Genomic DNA, 14,546 nt, shown 5'->3' with positions numbered 1-14,546 from the left:
GGCGTGACTGAGCACACCCTGGGAAGATTGGACCCGTTGGAGAGGTGGTGGGACTGGTAGGTCCCCTGGTCGACTAGTCGTTTGCGACGCACGTCTACGAGCAGTCCGTGGTGAGCGAGGAAGTCGGCTCCCAGGAGGGGCACCTTGACGTCTGCGATCAGGAAAGGCCAGTTGTATTTCCGGCCCATGATGGATATCTTCAGTGTCCTTGTCCCATAACAGGTGATGGGGCTGCCGTTCGTGGCAACCAGGGCGGCCCTTTCGTCTGATTGGAGGCCTAGGTCATTCTTTGAAGGTGGGAACGTTTACACTGTAGAGCCGGTATCCACTAAGAACCTTTTTCCTGAGTTTACATCGAGTATGAGGAAGCCTGTGTGATCGGGCCTCGCCTGCTCCATGGTTGCTTGTAGGCATGGTTGTCCACCTAGATTTTTTTGGATGGGCGCACGGTTGGACACACTTTCGCGCCCCTTTCCCCCAGACTCGGTAGTGCTTGCTGTTGCTCCTGCTTTTTCTTAGAAACTAAGTTTTTTCTTCTCTTTTTTTCTTAGTATCATTGTTTTTTTTTTGTTTCCTCAATAAGTATTTAGTACTTACATAACCTGAAATCGGCTTACCTCCGAATAATAATATGCAGTTACCTTATTAGCTGGGTCCCCTTGTCCAGTATAAAGTCAAGGGTTGGTGCCCAGTGCTCCGTTCTCTTGACCTGATTTTTGGGTATTCCACCGTATTACCCCCCCAGATGCTGAAGCCTTGATGAGGATGGGGGGCTTAGGGATTAGCAGCTGGGCTCTAATGAACAGTGGGAACTACTTCCCATTGGACCTCGGTGCCCAGCTGTCGATTCAACTAAATCAGTCGGCAATTTCTCTTTTACTTTTGATTATTTCTTTTTTTTCTCCCATCTCTTCCTTTTGGGCTCGATATTGTTGACGACTTTGGCATGTTCGATTTTACTTTGGATGCTGCTTTGTATTTGGCAGAGTGTGGGATGGACTGCATTCCATCTCAACCTGTGCCAATTTAGACGCCATAACCCTCTGGCAGACCCCATTGGGTGCAGACCAAGTCTGTTAAGAGTCGGGCTCCAGTGATCCGGTCTTAAGTCACCCATATTTGCGGGTAATGGGTGACGCCAGGCATTGGCGTCGACGGTGGGAGGGGCTAACTACCCCCACTGACCAGTGTACGCCCACCTTAAGAGAGGCAGCCCCTCTCTAATAGAGGACTGGTCCCCGCTGAAGCCTCTTCTCGTGTTGGGCCACATGGGATAGGAGGACTGACATCCTCCGATAAGAGGTGGATAACCCGGCTTGCTTTTTCAAAAAAACCCAACACCTCTGTTGACGACCTGGAAAATACAAACATGGACCTCGGTACAGACAGCTCCAACTCGGGTTCTAACATTGTAACGTTAGAACCTTATTCACGTCATGTGAATAATAAAACGCTAGAGAAGAAGAGAGAGAGAGTGAAAAATGATGACAGTACAGAAAGATATAGAAAAGTAGAAGTATTACCTGGTCACTATGAAGTAGTGAATTATGAAAAAATTTTTATCTTGGAATTTGAAAACGGAAGAAATGAGCGTATAAATGTTTTTAAAGCTAATAGAGAAATAGTTACTTTATGTGGAGGGCAGCCAAAAATTTTACCCCAGGGAAATGGAAGTCTCTTGATAGAGACACTGTCCCCATTACAAGGTGAAAGGTTAAAAACACTTACAACATTGAATGGTCATAGCGTAAAATGCGTTTTGCACCCTACTTTCAACCAGAGTAGAGGTGTGATATATGCTCCAGAATTGTTGGATATAGAGGAGAAAGAAATAGAGGATGAACTGAAAAGTCAAGGAGTAGTTAAAGTAGTCAGAATGAGAAAGAGAGTTGGAGAACAACGTATCCCTCTTGCTACTCTGATTATAACATTTGATCAATGCCGATTACCAAATGTTATAAAAGCTGGATGGCTATCTTTGAAGGTAAAACCATATATCCCGTCACCATTGCGATGTTATCATTGCCAAATGTATGGCCATTTAAGCCAGAAATGTAAAGAAAAACTAAACAATAAGCCAGCTGTTTGTGCCAACTGTGGAAAAAGTAGTCATGGAGTATGCATCGAAAACCCTAATTGCATACATTGTGGGGAAGCACACCCAGCTACATCTAAAAGCTGTGTAAAGTTTATTTTTGAAAAAGAAATCCAGGCCATTAGGACCATGGAAAGGGTTACTTTTAAAGAGGCTCGTAAAAGAGCTCTTGAAAAGCAAATACAGTGAACCCTCGCTACTTCGCGGTTCGACAATCGCGGATTCACCACTTCGCGTGGTTTTCCCATAACCCATATATATATACATATCGCGGATTTTCCGGAAAATTCGAAAATACCGCGAAATCTGAAGATAACCAAATACGATATTTTGTTACCTGTAATTCCATTAATACTGTAATTAGTAATATCTGCTCTTACTGATTGTTCATTGCATTACATATGATATATAATTCAGCACAGAAAGAAATAAAACACGAAAAGAGAATGTGATCATACGATAATTCAGTACGTAGTAAAATTAAATCGAACATGAAACGCAAATCAGATGCAGTCATACCATATTAGAATGGTGTGTACTGTAATGGATGTGCTTCTTTTCCATGAATCTTTTGTATGTATACGTACGTAGTACAGTACTGCATCCAATAATATTCTTTGTTGCAAAAATCACATTTCGAATACTGTAAGCGTACGAGAGAGAGAGAGAGAGAGAGAGAGGCGTAAAATAGCGTACGTACGTAAATTTTTATTATTATTGTTATTATTATTATTATTGTTGTTGTTGTTAATAAAATTATTATTGTTATTATTATTAATCATTATTATTATTATTATTACTGTACAGTATTATTATCATTATTTATTATTATTACGGTACTGTATTGTACTTAATCTACGTACGTTCAGTATGCGCGGGGGCATCTTCTATGAGTAACCAACGCGCCATAGTACTAAGACGGGTTGTGATTGGTTCAAGCGCTGATAGATGACGAATCAAAACTCAAGTTTTGTTATCTAGCCTGTGATTGGTGTTTTGCCCGCATCTTCTACCCGCAGCATCAAAGTTCTCGCGGGGCTGCATCGTTCACTTTCTCTTTCCGCGTATTGCTGAGTAGACGTTCTTAACTTTGTGAAGTTTAATCTGTGCTGTGTGCGACTGTTTTAAGTTGAACTTTTTGTTGAACTTTCTGTTACAATGCCTCCCAAGTGTTCTGCTTCTAGTAAGGCTGGTAGTGAGCCTAAACGCCACCGAAGAATGATGACGATAGCTGAGAAGGTTACGCTTCTCGACATGTTAAAAGATGGTAGAAGTTACGCGGCCCGCCGGCCGCCATTTTGGCATCAACGAATCCACCGTTCGCTACATCAAGAAGGACGAGGCGAACATTAGAAAGACTGCTGCAATCACCTTTAGCAGATCAGCGAAGCGAGTCGTTACAACGCGTAATAAAACGATCGTACGCATGGAAGGTGCTTTAGCTGTGTGGATTGCCGACTGCCGGAAGAAGAACATAGCGTTGGATACGAACACCATCCAAACAAAGGCTTTGAGCTTATATGAGAATTTTGCTGCAAAGGAACCTAAAGAGGACGACGGCAACCATGCTGAAGATGATGATGATGCAGATGATCCTCAACCAGGGACATCCACTGATTCCCAGCCTCAGAAACGTTTTTCCGCAAGCAAAGGATGGTTCGCGAAGTTTCAGAAACGCTTCGCCCTGAAAAGCGTTTCCCTGCATGGGGAGTCTGCTTCCGCTGACACTGCCGCTGCTGAAACTTACGTGAACCAGACTTTCAAGAACATTATCGCTGAAGGTGGATACAAGCCGGAACAAGTCTTTAATATGGATGAAACCGGCTTGTTTTGGAAGAGAATGCCGTCGCGAACTTTCCTGTTCAAAGAGGAAGCCAAAGCCTCTGGCTTTAAGGCATTCAAGGATCGCGTTACCCTCGTGATGTGTGGCAATGCTGCTGGATTTTTGTTAAAGCCGGGGCTTATTTATAAGTCGAAAAATCCTCGCGCTTTGAAAAATAAAAATAAGAATCTCCTTCCCGTGTACTGGATGCATAATCAAAAAGCATGGATTACGAAGATGCTGACCTCCAACTGGTTCCACCAGTGTTTCATCCCGCAAGTCCATGAATATCTCTTAGAGAAGGGCTTGCCATTCAAGATCCTTCTCCTTATGGATAACGCTGGTGGACACGCAACTGACCTGTCGCGTGAGGGCGTTCAGGTTGAGTTCCTGCCACCCAACACCACGTCATTAATTCAACCAATGGACCAGGGGGTTATCAGGGCGTTCAAGGCCCTCTACACGAAGAATACCTTGGCGGACCTCGTTGCGTGTGTGGATGCTGCCCAAGATGACGAGGATGAAGACTTCAACTTGAAGGCGTACTGGCGGCAGTACACCATAGCCACGTGCCTGCAGAATATTCAAAAGGCACTTCAAGAGATGAAACCTGCAACCGTAAATGCGAGCTGGAAGAAGCTGTGGCCCGATATTGTTTACGACGACAAGGGATTTACTCCGTCGGAAATCCAACACTCTGCAATACGGAAATCTGTGCAGTTGGCTGCCATAATTGGGGGTGACGGGTTTGGCGACATGACGACTGAAGACGTCGACGAGTTGTTGGACTGCCATTCCCAGCCCCTAACTGACGCAGACCTCGAAGACCTGACGAAATCGGCAAGTGAGGAAGAGAGTGAGGGTACCCAGGAAGAGACCCAAGAAAATGTCGAAGAAACGGGCTTAACATTAGAACGGCTTGCCAAGTTCTGCAACCATATGAAGGAGGCGAAAGAAATGTTGCAAGAGTGGGACGAGGATATGGTTCGCTCGATGCAATTCTGCAACAAGGTTGATGACATCACGACTCCCTACAGGATGCTCTTGGATCGAAAAAAGAAGCAGCGGCAACAACTTCCGATCACAATGTTTTTTCAGCCTCGCAAAAAAGAGCCAGTTCCTCCTGCTAGTACGCCTTCGGAAGAAATTGAAGAAGTTGAAGAGGTGTCCCAGGAAAAGACACCTCCGTCTGAAGAGACGTAAAATACTATCATTGACTGCACAGTAGAACACATCATCAGCTTCATCATCATCATTTCTACTGTGCAGCAAATTCATCGCCATCGTCATTCAAGTTTTTCTTGAACTTCTTTCGTGGTGAGTACAGTAACAATCTTTATTTTTTACTTTAACCTGTTTTATAGTTTAGTAATGTACGTACTGTATGCATTAAGTTAAAGGGAAGGTTTTAAAAGTCTACATGTTGTAACCTATCATATTTTTTTTGTTTAAAATTTACATTTACGTACGTAAAACAATCTCTCTCTCTCTCTCTCTCTCTCTCTCTCTCTCTCTCTCTCTCTCTCTCTCTCTCTCTCTCTCTCTCTCTCTCTCAAATTGTTTTCCTGCTTTGCTACGTACAAGTACTGTATAATTTATATTTGTAAGGTAACATATTTTGTAAATGCTTTTACTGTAAATACTGTATGTACTGTATCATTATTTATCACTATCATCATGCGCGTTAAATGCCTTGTTTGTTCTGAGCGTGGTTGTTTACTGAGCGTACACGCCGTCGTTTCAGGCGGCGTCATAAAGAAAAAGATTTCATTTGGAAGTCCTAAGAAAAATACGTAAACTAAAACATTGGTGATAAAAAAATCAACATACAGTACTGTATAATCAATATAATCGATGCAAAAACTAACCTATACGTACATATATGTGTACACTAAATGAGTTTGTTTCTTCATTATGATCAGAGATGAACGTAAACAAAACATTGGTTGCCATTTTTTATCGTGCTTTTTAGGTGTTTAGGAAACACATGATATAAAATCGCCTTTAATATTTGTGCCTGTTTTAGTTTAGGGTGCTGTAGTACATGCATTAAGTGTTCTGTACATTAAAGGGTGGTTTGTTAACAGTACTACGTACAAGGGAAGGTTTTAAAAGTCCGAATATACATGTTAAATAAATAGGTAAATATGCTGTCACTACTTCGCGGATTTTCACCTATCGCGCCCGCGTCTGGAACCTATCTACCGCGATAAACGAGGGTTCACTGTAAGACCAGGGCAACCTTTTTCAATGGTTCTGAAGAAAAACTTGCCAAACCACACAGATGAAAATTATATCTCTACTTCTAAGATAAAGAAACAAATGAAAGTAGTTAAAGAGGTTGAAAGTCCCATCGAAAATCTATATCCAGAAATTGTGGAAAAATCAAAACGGACACTTAAAGATCTGAAAATTATTCAAAAGCCAACTACTCCGATTTTAAACAATAGTACAAACCTCTCACAGGCCGTTTCCTTGCCTGATCTGATGGAGGTTGCACTCGAAACCAATTTACCTGGTGAACCCGTAGTGGGGAAGGTGCAAAAACCTGACAGATCACAACCTTTTAATCGAAAAAGAGAGAGACCTCCCTCCCTCTCTCCTCCTACCATTAGAAACATTAAAGTCACGACTTCCAATAAATATGATATCTTGTCTGCTGATGTTTCTGAACAACTAGAAGGTAAATTGAACCAATCAGAAATTCAAGTTGAGGTCCACCATCCTCCTCAACAATTAGATCAAAAGGACACAAAGAAAAAGAGAAACACAAAACCCACTATATCAAGATCCTCTCTAGAGTTACCTCCAGGAAATATTGTTAGATCAAATATTGCCAATGGGAAGACTTCATCTAAGGTGTCTTCCAAAAAATAAAACATAGTTTTTTCCTCCATTCTGCAATGGAATTGCCAGGGTTTAAGGGCGAAATATGAACAACTTAAGCTCCTCATACGTGAGCACTCCCCTATAACAGTATGTCTACAAGAAAGCAAGCTCGATGCTAATACTCCTTGTCCTCGAGAGTATGTTAGCTATAGGACACCATATGATCAACGAGCAGGGAGCCACGGGGGAAGTCTTATATACATTCGTCGAGATGTTCCCCAAATATCTCTGTCTATCTGTACCCCTCTGCAGGCAGTGGCTGTACAGATTGATATAGGGAGAAAATACACAATCTGTTCTCTTTACTTGCCTCCAAATGATAACATCTCATATGATGATATAGTAGAGGTGATTAAACAACTCCCACAACCCTTTCTCTTACTAGGAGACCTTAATAGTAGACATCCTTTATGGGGTGATGTTTTAGCAAATGCAAGGGGTAATATTATATCGTCAATTTTGGAGAATGAAGATGTCGGACTCCTCAATACAGGAGAGCCCACACATTTTCATGTACAGACGGGTACCTTGTCCTGCATTGACCTATCAGTCGCAAGCTCTAACTGTCTTCTCGATTTTAATTGGAGAATATTAGATGATTGGCATACTAGTGATCATGCACCAATCATTATAAACACCAACAATGGTCCACCTTTACAAAGATCACCTCGATGGAATCTTGATAAGGCGGACTGGAATAGATTTCGGGAGTTAAGTGAAATTGAAGGAAATGCAGAACAGTTTGAAAGTGTTGATGATGCCATAGACTTACTTAATGGAACTCTTCACACAGCAGGAGTGAATTCCATTCCCAAAACAACTGGGATATTCAGACGACGACCAGTCCCCTGGTGGTCATCAGAACTAACTGCCCTGCATAGAGCCACAAGAAAGTCTTTAACTCGATTGTGCATGCGCCGTAATGAGGAGAATTTAGTCATATACAAGAAATGTAGAGCACAGTTCCGCCGTGCCATGAAAGAAGCTAGGCGCCAGTCTTGGATGTCCTTTGTTTCCTCCATTAACAGTAGAACACCAACATCATCTGTGTGGAGGAAAGTCAAAAAGATAGCAGGCAAATTCACCCCAAACCCACCACCAGTGTTAAAGATAAATGGCAAGTATATGACTGGAGCAACCGAAGTTAGCAATGCCCTGGCTGACCATTTCTCAAATGTATCGTGCAAGTGTGAAGCAGCTCCTGGTCACCAGTATAGGAGCAATGAAGAAAAGAAAGTTTTAAACTTCGCAACAGGAAAGCAAGAGTCATACAATTCTCCTTTTACTGAAAGAGAATTTGATTCTGCTCTTGCTACTTGTAACGATACAGCCCCTGGACCCGATGGAATTCCATATGCAATGATTAAACATGTACCTTTTAATACAAAGTTATTTATTTTAAGCATTTTTAATAGAATATGGCATGATCATAGTTATCCAAGTGTTTGGGAACTAGCCATTATTTTAGCCTTTTTAAAACCCGGTAAGGACAAGTTTTTAGCAGCAAACTACCGACCTATTGCATTGACATCTTGTTTATGTAAAATCATGGAGAAGATGGTCAATGCAAGACTGATTTGGTACCTTGAAAAGAAGAATATTTTATCACCCATTCAATGTGGATTCAGGAAAATGCACTCAACGAACGATGTGCTGATACAACTTGAGTCCTCCATTTGTGAAGCCTTTGCTTCCAAACAGCACCATGTGACAGTTTTTTTTTTATCTTGAAAAGGCATATGATACCACATGGAGATACGGTATACTTAAAAGAATCCATGAGTGCGGATTGAGGGGTGAGCTACCACTGTTCATCCAGTCATTTCTTTCACATAGAGTTTTCCAAGTGAGAGTTGGGGAAGCTCTATCACAGAGTAAATGCCAGGAAGAAGGAGTTCCTCAGGGGAGTGTGCTGAGTGTAACCCTTTTTGCACTAGCAATTAATGGGATATCCTCAGTCATTCCCCTGGATGTTCTCGCAACATTATTTGTGGATGATCTCTCCATATCATTTGCTGGGGCCAGAATGGCAATGGTCGAGAGAAAAATCCAACTCTCTATTGATAAAATTATCCATTGGGCCGATATGAATGGATTTAAGTTCTCAACAAGTAAAACTACAATTGTCCATTTCTGTCGTATACGGGGAGTACATCCAGACCCGGATATATACATCAAAGATCAACGGATCCCATGTGCAAGTGAAGCAAAATTTTTAGGGTTGATATTTGATTGTAGGCTTGCATGGGTTTTTCACTTAAAAGCATTAAAAGCTAAATGTGTTGAAGCTATGAATCTTTTAAAAGTCTTGGCCCATACATCATGGGGGGCAGACCGCAATACAATTTTAAAATTATACAAGGCCTTGATATTTTCCAAAATTAGTTATGGTTGTGAGGTATATTCCTCAGCCACCCCAAGCCGGTTAAAAATACTAGATTCAATACATCATGCTAGCATTAGATTGTCCACAGGAGCCTTTAGAACCTCCCCTATCACAAGTCTCCTTGTTGATGCTGGGGAGTTGCCTCTGGACCTTTACCGGATGTCCTCTATTATTCGGTATTGGTTTAGATTGCAAAGACTCCCTAATTCTTCAGCCTTTCAGACTGCAAGCCTTGTAACGCACTCAACCTACTATGAGTTGCACCCAAAATCTCCTCAACCTTTTGGGTTTCGGGTTAACCAATTATTAAACAATCTGGATATAATTAGAAATAAGGTGCTTCCATTCAAGGTATCATCAACGCCTCCATGGAAATTACCTGACATATCTTTTTGTAAATACTTTATTGGAGTTAAGAAGAATATGACTGACTTAGAATCCAGGTCTCTTTTTATGGAACATGTCGAAGAACATAGGGGATCGACTTTTATATATACTGATGGCTCCAAATCTGATGCTGGCGTTGGATTTGAAGTACATAGTAATGCTTTTAATTGCAGAGGTGCACTTCCTCTAACAGCTTCCATATTTACTGCCGAACTGTATGGCATATTAACCGCTATTGAGAAAATAGCTTTGGAAAAGGAGGGTAATTTTACAATTTTTAGTGATGCAAGGAGTGTTCTTCAAGCTTTAGAAGTTTTTAATTCTAGTAACCCTCTAGTTTTAAAGATTTTAGAATGGCTTTTTATTATTGGACGGAAAGGTATAACTGTTCGGTTTTGTTGGGTTCCAGCACTTGTAGGTGTGTCTGGGAATGAGAAGGCAGATTTACTGGCGAAGAATGCGGCATCCGAGTTGCTACCAAGGAGGTATCCCATTCCATGTAACGATCTCCTACCTTACATCAAGAAATTGGCATGTGATAAATGGCAACAGCACTGGGACAGTCAAGATGGCAATAAAATGAGGGAAATAACAAATATCATATCACCTTGGAGGTATAACATGATTCCCCGAAAATGGGAGACGACTCTTTGTCGTCTCCGTATTGGTCACACACGGTTGACACACGAGTTTCTGCTGAAGGGCCAACACCAACCGTATTGCGAGGACTGCTTAGTACCTTTAACAGTGAGGCATTTGTTGACCGAATGCCCTAATTTTACTAACTTAAGAAATAGATATCTGTTTGAGGCTCGAGGTGAGGATGGCAGGTTTATCCTTGCCAAGATTCTTAGACATGATGTATCTTACTATGCGAGCGGAATTTTTAGATTTATTTCAGAAACAGGTCTTCTGAAAACTATTTAACTATTGTAATGACTTCTTAATTTTTATGGTTTTAATCGAATTCTCTTTTTATTTTCATATACAGTAAATGGTATCGGCGTCAATGACCTTAGATGTCAGGATGCCAGAAAACTTTCAATCAATCAATCAAGGTATCATCAACGCCTCCATGGAAATTACCTGACATATCTTTTTGTAGATACTTTATTGGAGTTAAGAAGAATTTGACTGACTTAGAATCCAGGTCTCTTTTTATGGAACATGTTGAAGAACATAGAGGATCGACTTTTATATATACTGATGGCTCCAAATCTGATGCTGGCGTTGGATTTGGAGTACATAGTAATGATTTTAATTGCAGAGGTGCACTTCCTCTAACAGCTTCCATATTTACTGCCGAACTGTATGGCATATTAACCGCTATTGAGAAAATAGCTTTGGAAAAGGAGGGTAATTTTACAATTTTTAGTGATGCAAGGAGTGTTCTTCAAGCTTTAGAAGTTTTTAATTCTAGTAACCCTCTAGTTTTAAAGATTTTAGAATGGCTTTTTATTATTGGACGGAAAGGTATAACTGTTCGATTCTGTTGGGTTCCAGCACATGTAGGTGTGTCTGGGAATGAGAAGGCAGATTTACTGGCGAAGAATGCGGCATCCGAGTTGCTACCAAGGAGGTATCCCATTCCATGTAACGATTTCCTACCTTACATCAAGAAATTGGTTTGTGATAAATGGCAACAGCACTGGGATAGTCAAGATGGCAATAAAATGAGGGAAGTAACAAATATCATATCACCTTGGAGGTATAACATGATTCCCCGAAAATGGGAGACGACTCTTTGTCGTCTCCGTATTGGTCACATACGGTTGACACACGAGTTTATGCTGAAGGGCCAACACCAACCGTATTGCGAGGACTGCTTAGTACCTTTAACAGTGAGGCATTTGTTGACCGAATGCCCTAATTTTACTAACTTAAGAAATAGATATCTGTTAGAGGCTCGAGGTGAGGATGGCAGGTTTATCCTTGCCAAGATTCTTGGACATGATGTGTCTTACTATGCGAGCGGAATTTTTAGATTTATTTCAGAAGCAGGTCTTCTGAAAACTATTTAACTATTGTAATGACTTCTTAATTTTTATGGTTTTAATCGAATTCTCTTTTTATTTTCATATACAGTAAATGGTATCGGCGTCAATGACCTTAGATGTCAGGATGCCAGAAAACTTTCAATCAATCAATCAATCAATCAATCAATCAATCAATGACTGTGGAAGTGCATTAAAGTGTGAAAAACAATTGCATTTATTTCATAATAGCCAAAATTAGTTCTATCATCCTGGAAACTTTATAAAGTACTTATTTTTCTTGTTTGTTTTAAGCCTTGTAAACTTTTTAAGGCAAAACAGATAATGTAACACCATATTTTTCTCAATTTTTTTGTGTAGCCTATATAAGCAAGATGAAAATTATATCGCTTTCTTTATTTAAACATAGTTATCTATTTATGTTGCAAATGATTTAAAATCAACATTGAGGTCTATTTTAATGTTAACTGGTGGCTAATTACAAATTTATCTATTATTTTTATTTTTTAACAAATATTTTGTTTGAGGCCTCCTTTCTTTTTGAAGCTTCATTTCACCATCTTATATTGTGATGAAAAAATTGTGTTTCGGAGAGAAGGTGGCTCAATTATTGTACTTCATAATGATCACTTCAAATTTAGGTTATTTCACTAAAAAATTTTTTTTTATGAATTAAAAGAAAAAAAACTATGGTTCGTCCAGAACTCGCCCTATACTACGAATATGTTTTTATATGATTATGTATATACGTATCAACATTGTTTCCCAATGTACATTGATTTTAATTTTTTATTGGTCATTTATACATAATATTATGGACATTTAATAAAAATAATAATTATTTTGGTTGAATTTATATTTTACCATATGAATGGAGATTGAACAAACCTACACCATGAAATTATGCCAGCCGGAAATGAGAAATTGTAATGTCTTTCATATGTGAGTAATATAATGTAGCATACATTTAATAAAATATTAAAATAAAGTAATATTTATTATAAAATATAGTATATGTCGTATTAAAATAAATAATTTTATCATATCATGATGAATTAAGTTATTATAATATACTGGAAACTTCATCACAAAATTACCCAAGAAATGCCAGCATCTGTATTAACATTTCCTATTCCTTACTGTATTTTCACATAGTGAGACATAAAAAAAATAAAAATACAACTAAAATTTATATATAATTCTTTAAACAAGTATTAAAACTCTCATATAGCATAGATAAGTATTTAAAAATGAAAAATAAATTTAAAAACTGGAACCTTTTTAACTTTTCTTTCCGGTATTGGATCCCGAGACAAATGTAAACAAACATTTGAAGGAACGAAGAGCCAAGACTCAGATAAGTGATTCGAGTTATATATATGAAATTAAAGGTAAATTTGGAATAATTTTGTATTAATATGATATAATAGAATACTAATGTCCTAATAATTATATGAATTACCCCCAACATTATATATTAGGCTTAAAAAAATCTTTTTTTAGGCTTAGATTGCTGGTAAAGAAGTATGTTTCTTCGGTCATATGTACCCTAGGATTGTCTGTGTTTTAGGGCAGTGTTTTTACGTGTTTTGTTTGTTAATTTAGTTGTGTTTATTGTTTTTTCATCATTTAGGACAAAATTCTAGCCCGTGGGAGGATGGATCCAGGACTATTGGCCCTAGACAACCCTGGCCATATTGAGGCAACTTGTCCTGAAGGATGTCTGTAAAGTCATGTGTACCCTAGGATTGGCCGGGTAGATTAGGGTATTTTACTTGTTTTTCTATTTTGTTTAGTTTTATTGTTTTTTAATCATACGGAATAATATTCTAGCCATATTTATATTTATATACACTTAAAGATTAAAATCGGAGTTATTTATAAATGAAAAATGTGAAAATCAATATACAGAAATAGAATGGGTTAACAATGACTGTACGGTTAATTCAAATCGCCTGTACAGTGCTGTTAATTCTCTATATGATTTCCAGTATTATAAAAAAGGCATAGATAGTAACAGTTTAAAATTTGATTTTTTATGTCAATATATCGTTCTTTTATTCTACTAAATAGAATGCATAAATTTACAAATTTTTTGTCAAAAAGAAAAAAAAACTTTAATTCTTTTATCTTTGTTTCAGCTGGGGTGTATGTATAATAACGGCCACCTGTAAAATGAAGACTTAAGTATACTGTAATGTAAGGGTGTCGCAGGGGGGGCATCAGCCCCCTATTAGGTAATTGGTAAGCACACGTCTCGTAGGTTAGGTTAGGGGGGCCGAAGTTTAGTTTAGTGGGTGTCCATATTTTATGCTCACTGAAGGAACTGGCCGTTGTTGTACAAAGGCTCCAATACAATATTCCTAATAAATAAATAAGAAGAGTAATTGGTATATTTTCAATTAATTTATGTTTCTGATGGAAATGTAAAGGGAAAAACCAATATTTTAGAGGTTTTATGATTGTGGGAATTGTTTTGAAATGGAAACAACGCTAGGGCACCTCCTAACCTAAGGTTTCCATCGTGACCCTACGAGCTGATCCTTGCTTACTTCCCAACCCGTGGGAAGTGTATCACACCCGTGTAGGCCACCGTACCCTTAGCTTACCCTAAGACTAAATCTCAACCTAGTGTTTGCTTCTCAAACAGCTTAACTCCTGAAACTGGTTTTGTTCCTGTGCAAAATACAAACCGTCCGCTCTTTACTTTGGAGTATTATTTCGGCGATGCTGAAACCAGCCGGTAAAGCTTTTTTGTCAGGGTGTAACAACCCGCCTCTAGTTAGCGCTCACACCAGCACTAGCGACTAACCATCACTTTCTATTTCAGCTCGGTAAATACGTAGTCTTTCTCTCTCGCCAACCTTTTTAACCGGTTTTCGGTTAAAAGTAACTGGCCTAATGCTTAATAAAATGCCCATTTGTTTTGAGCTGCCTTCATTGGTTCTCACGGGTTCCCTGTGCAAGGAAGGT

General features: G+C 39.2%; 1 long non-coding RNA gene across 8 annotated transcripts in view; it reads left to right on the top strand.

The window, feature by feature from the left end:
• LOC137636847 (uncharacterized) overlaps positions 1-14,546 on the top strand; it is a 62,107-nt gene that overhangs the window by 2,316 nt on the left and 45,245 nt on the right. Inside the window, exons 1-2 of one of the 8 annotated variants that reach the window (XR_011043256.1) lie at positions 12,893-12,964; positions 13,715-13,810. The exons of 4 other annotated variants lie outside the window; for them this stretch is intronic. This is a non-coding gene — a long non-coding RNA (uncharacterized lncRNA). Of the gene's footprint in view, positions 1-12,892; positions 12,965-13,204; positions 13,340-13,714; positions 13,811-14,546 lie in introns of those variants that run through there. 3 more of the 8 variants (XR_011043254.1, XR_011043253.1, XR_011043250.1) reach the window with 3 other exon arrangements.

Source organism: Palaemon carinicauda, unplaced genomic scaffold (genome assembly GCF_036898095.1).
Source record: "Palaemon carinicauda isolate YSFRI2023 unplaced genomic scaffold, ASM3689809v2 scaffold409, whole genome shotgun sequence".
Lineage (NCBI taxonomy): Eukaryota > Metazoa > Arthropoda > Malacostraca > Decapoda > Palaemonidae > Palaemon > Palaemon carinicauda.
Note: the sequence above shows the minus strand (reverse complement) of the source record. Positions and strands in the feature narration are given on the sequence as shown.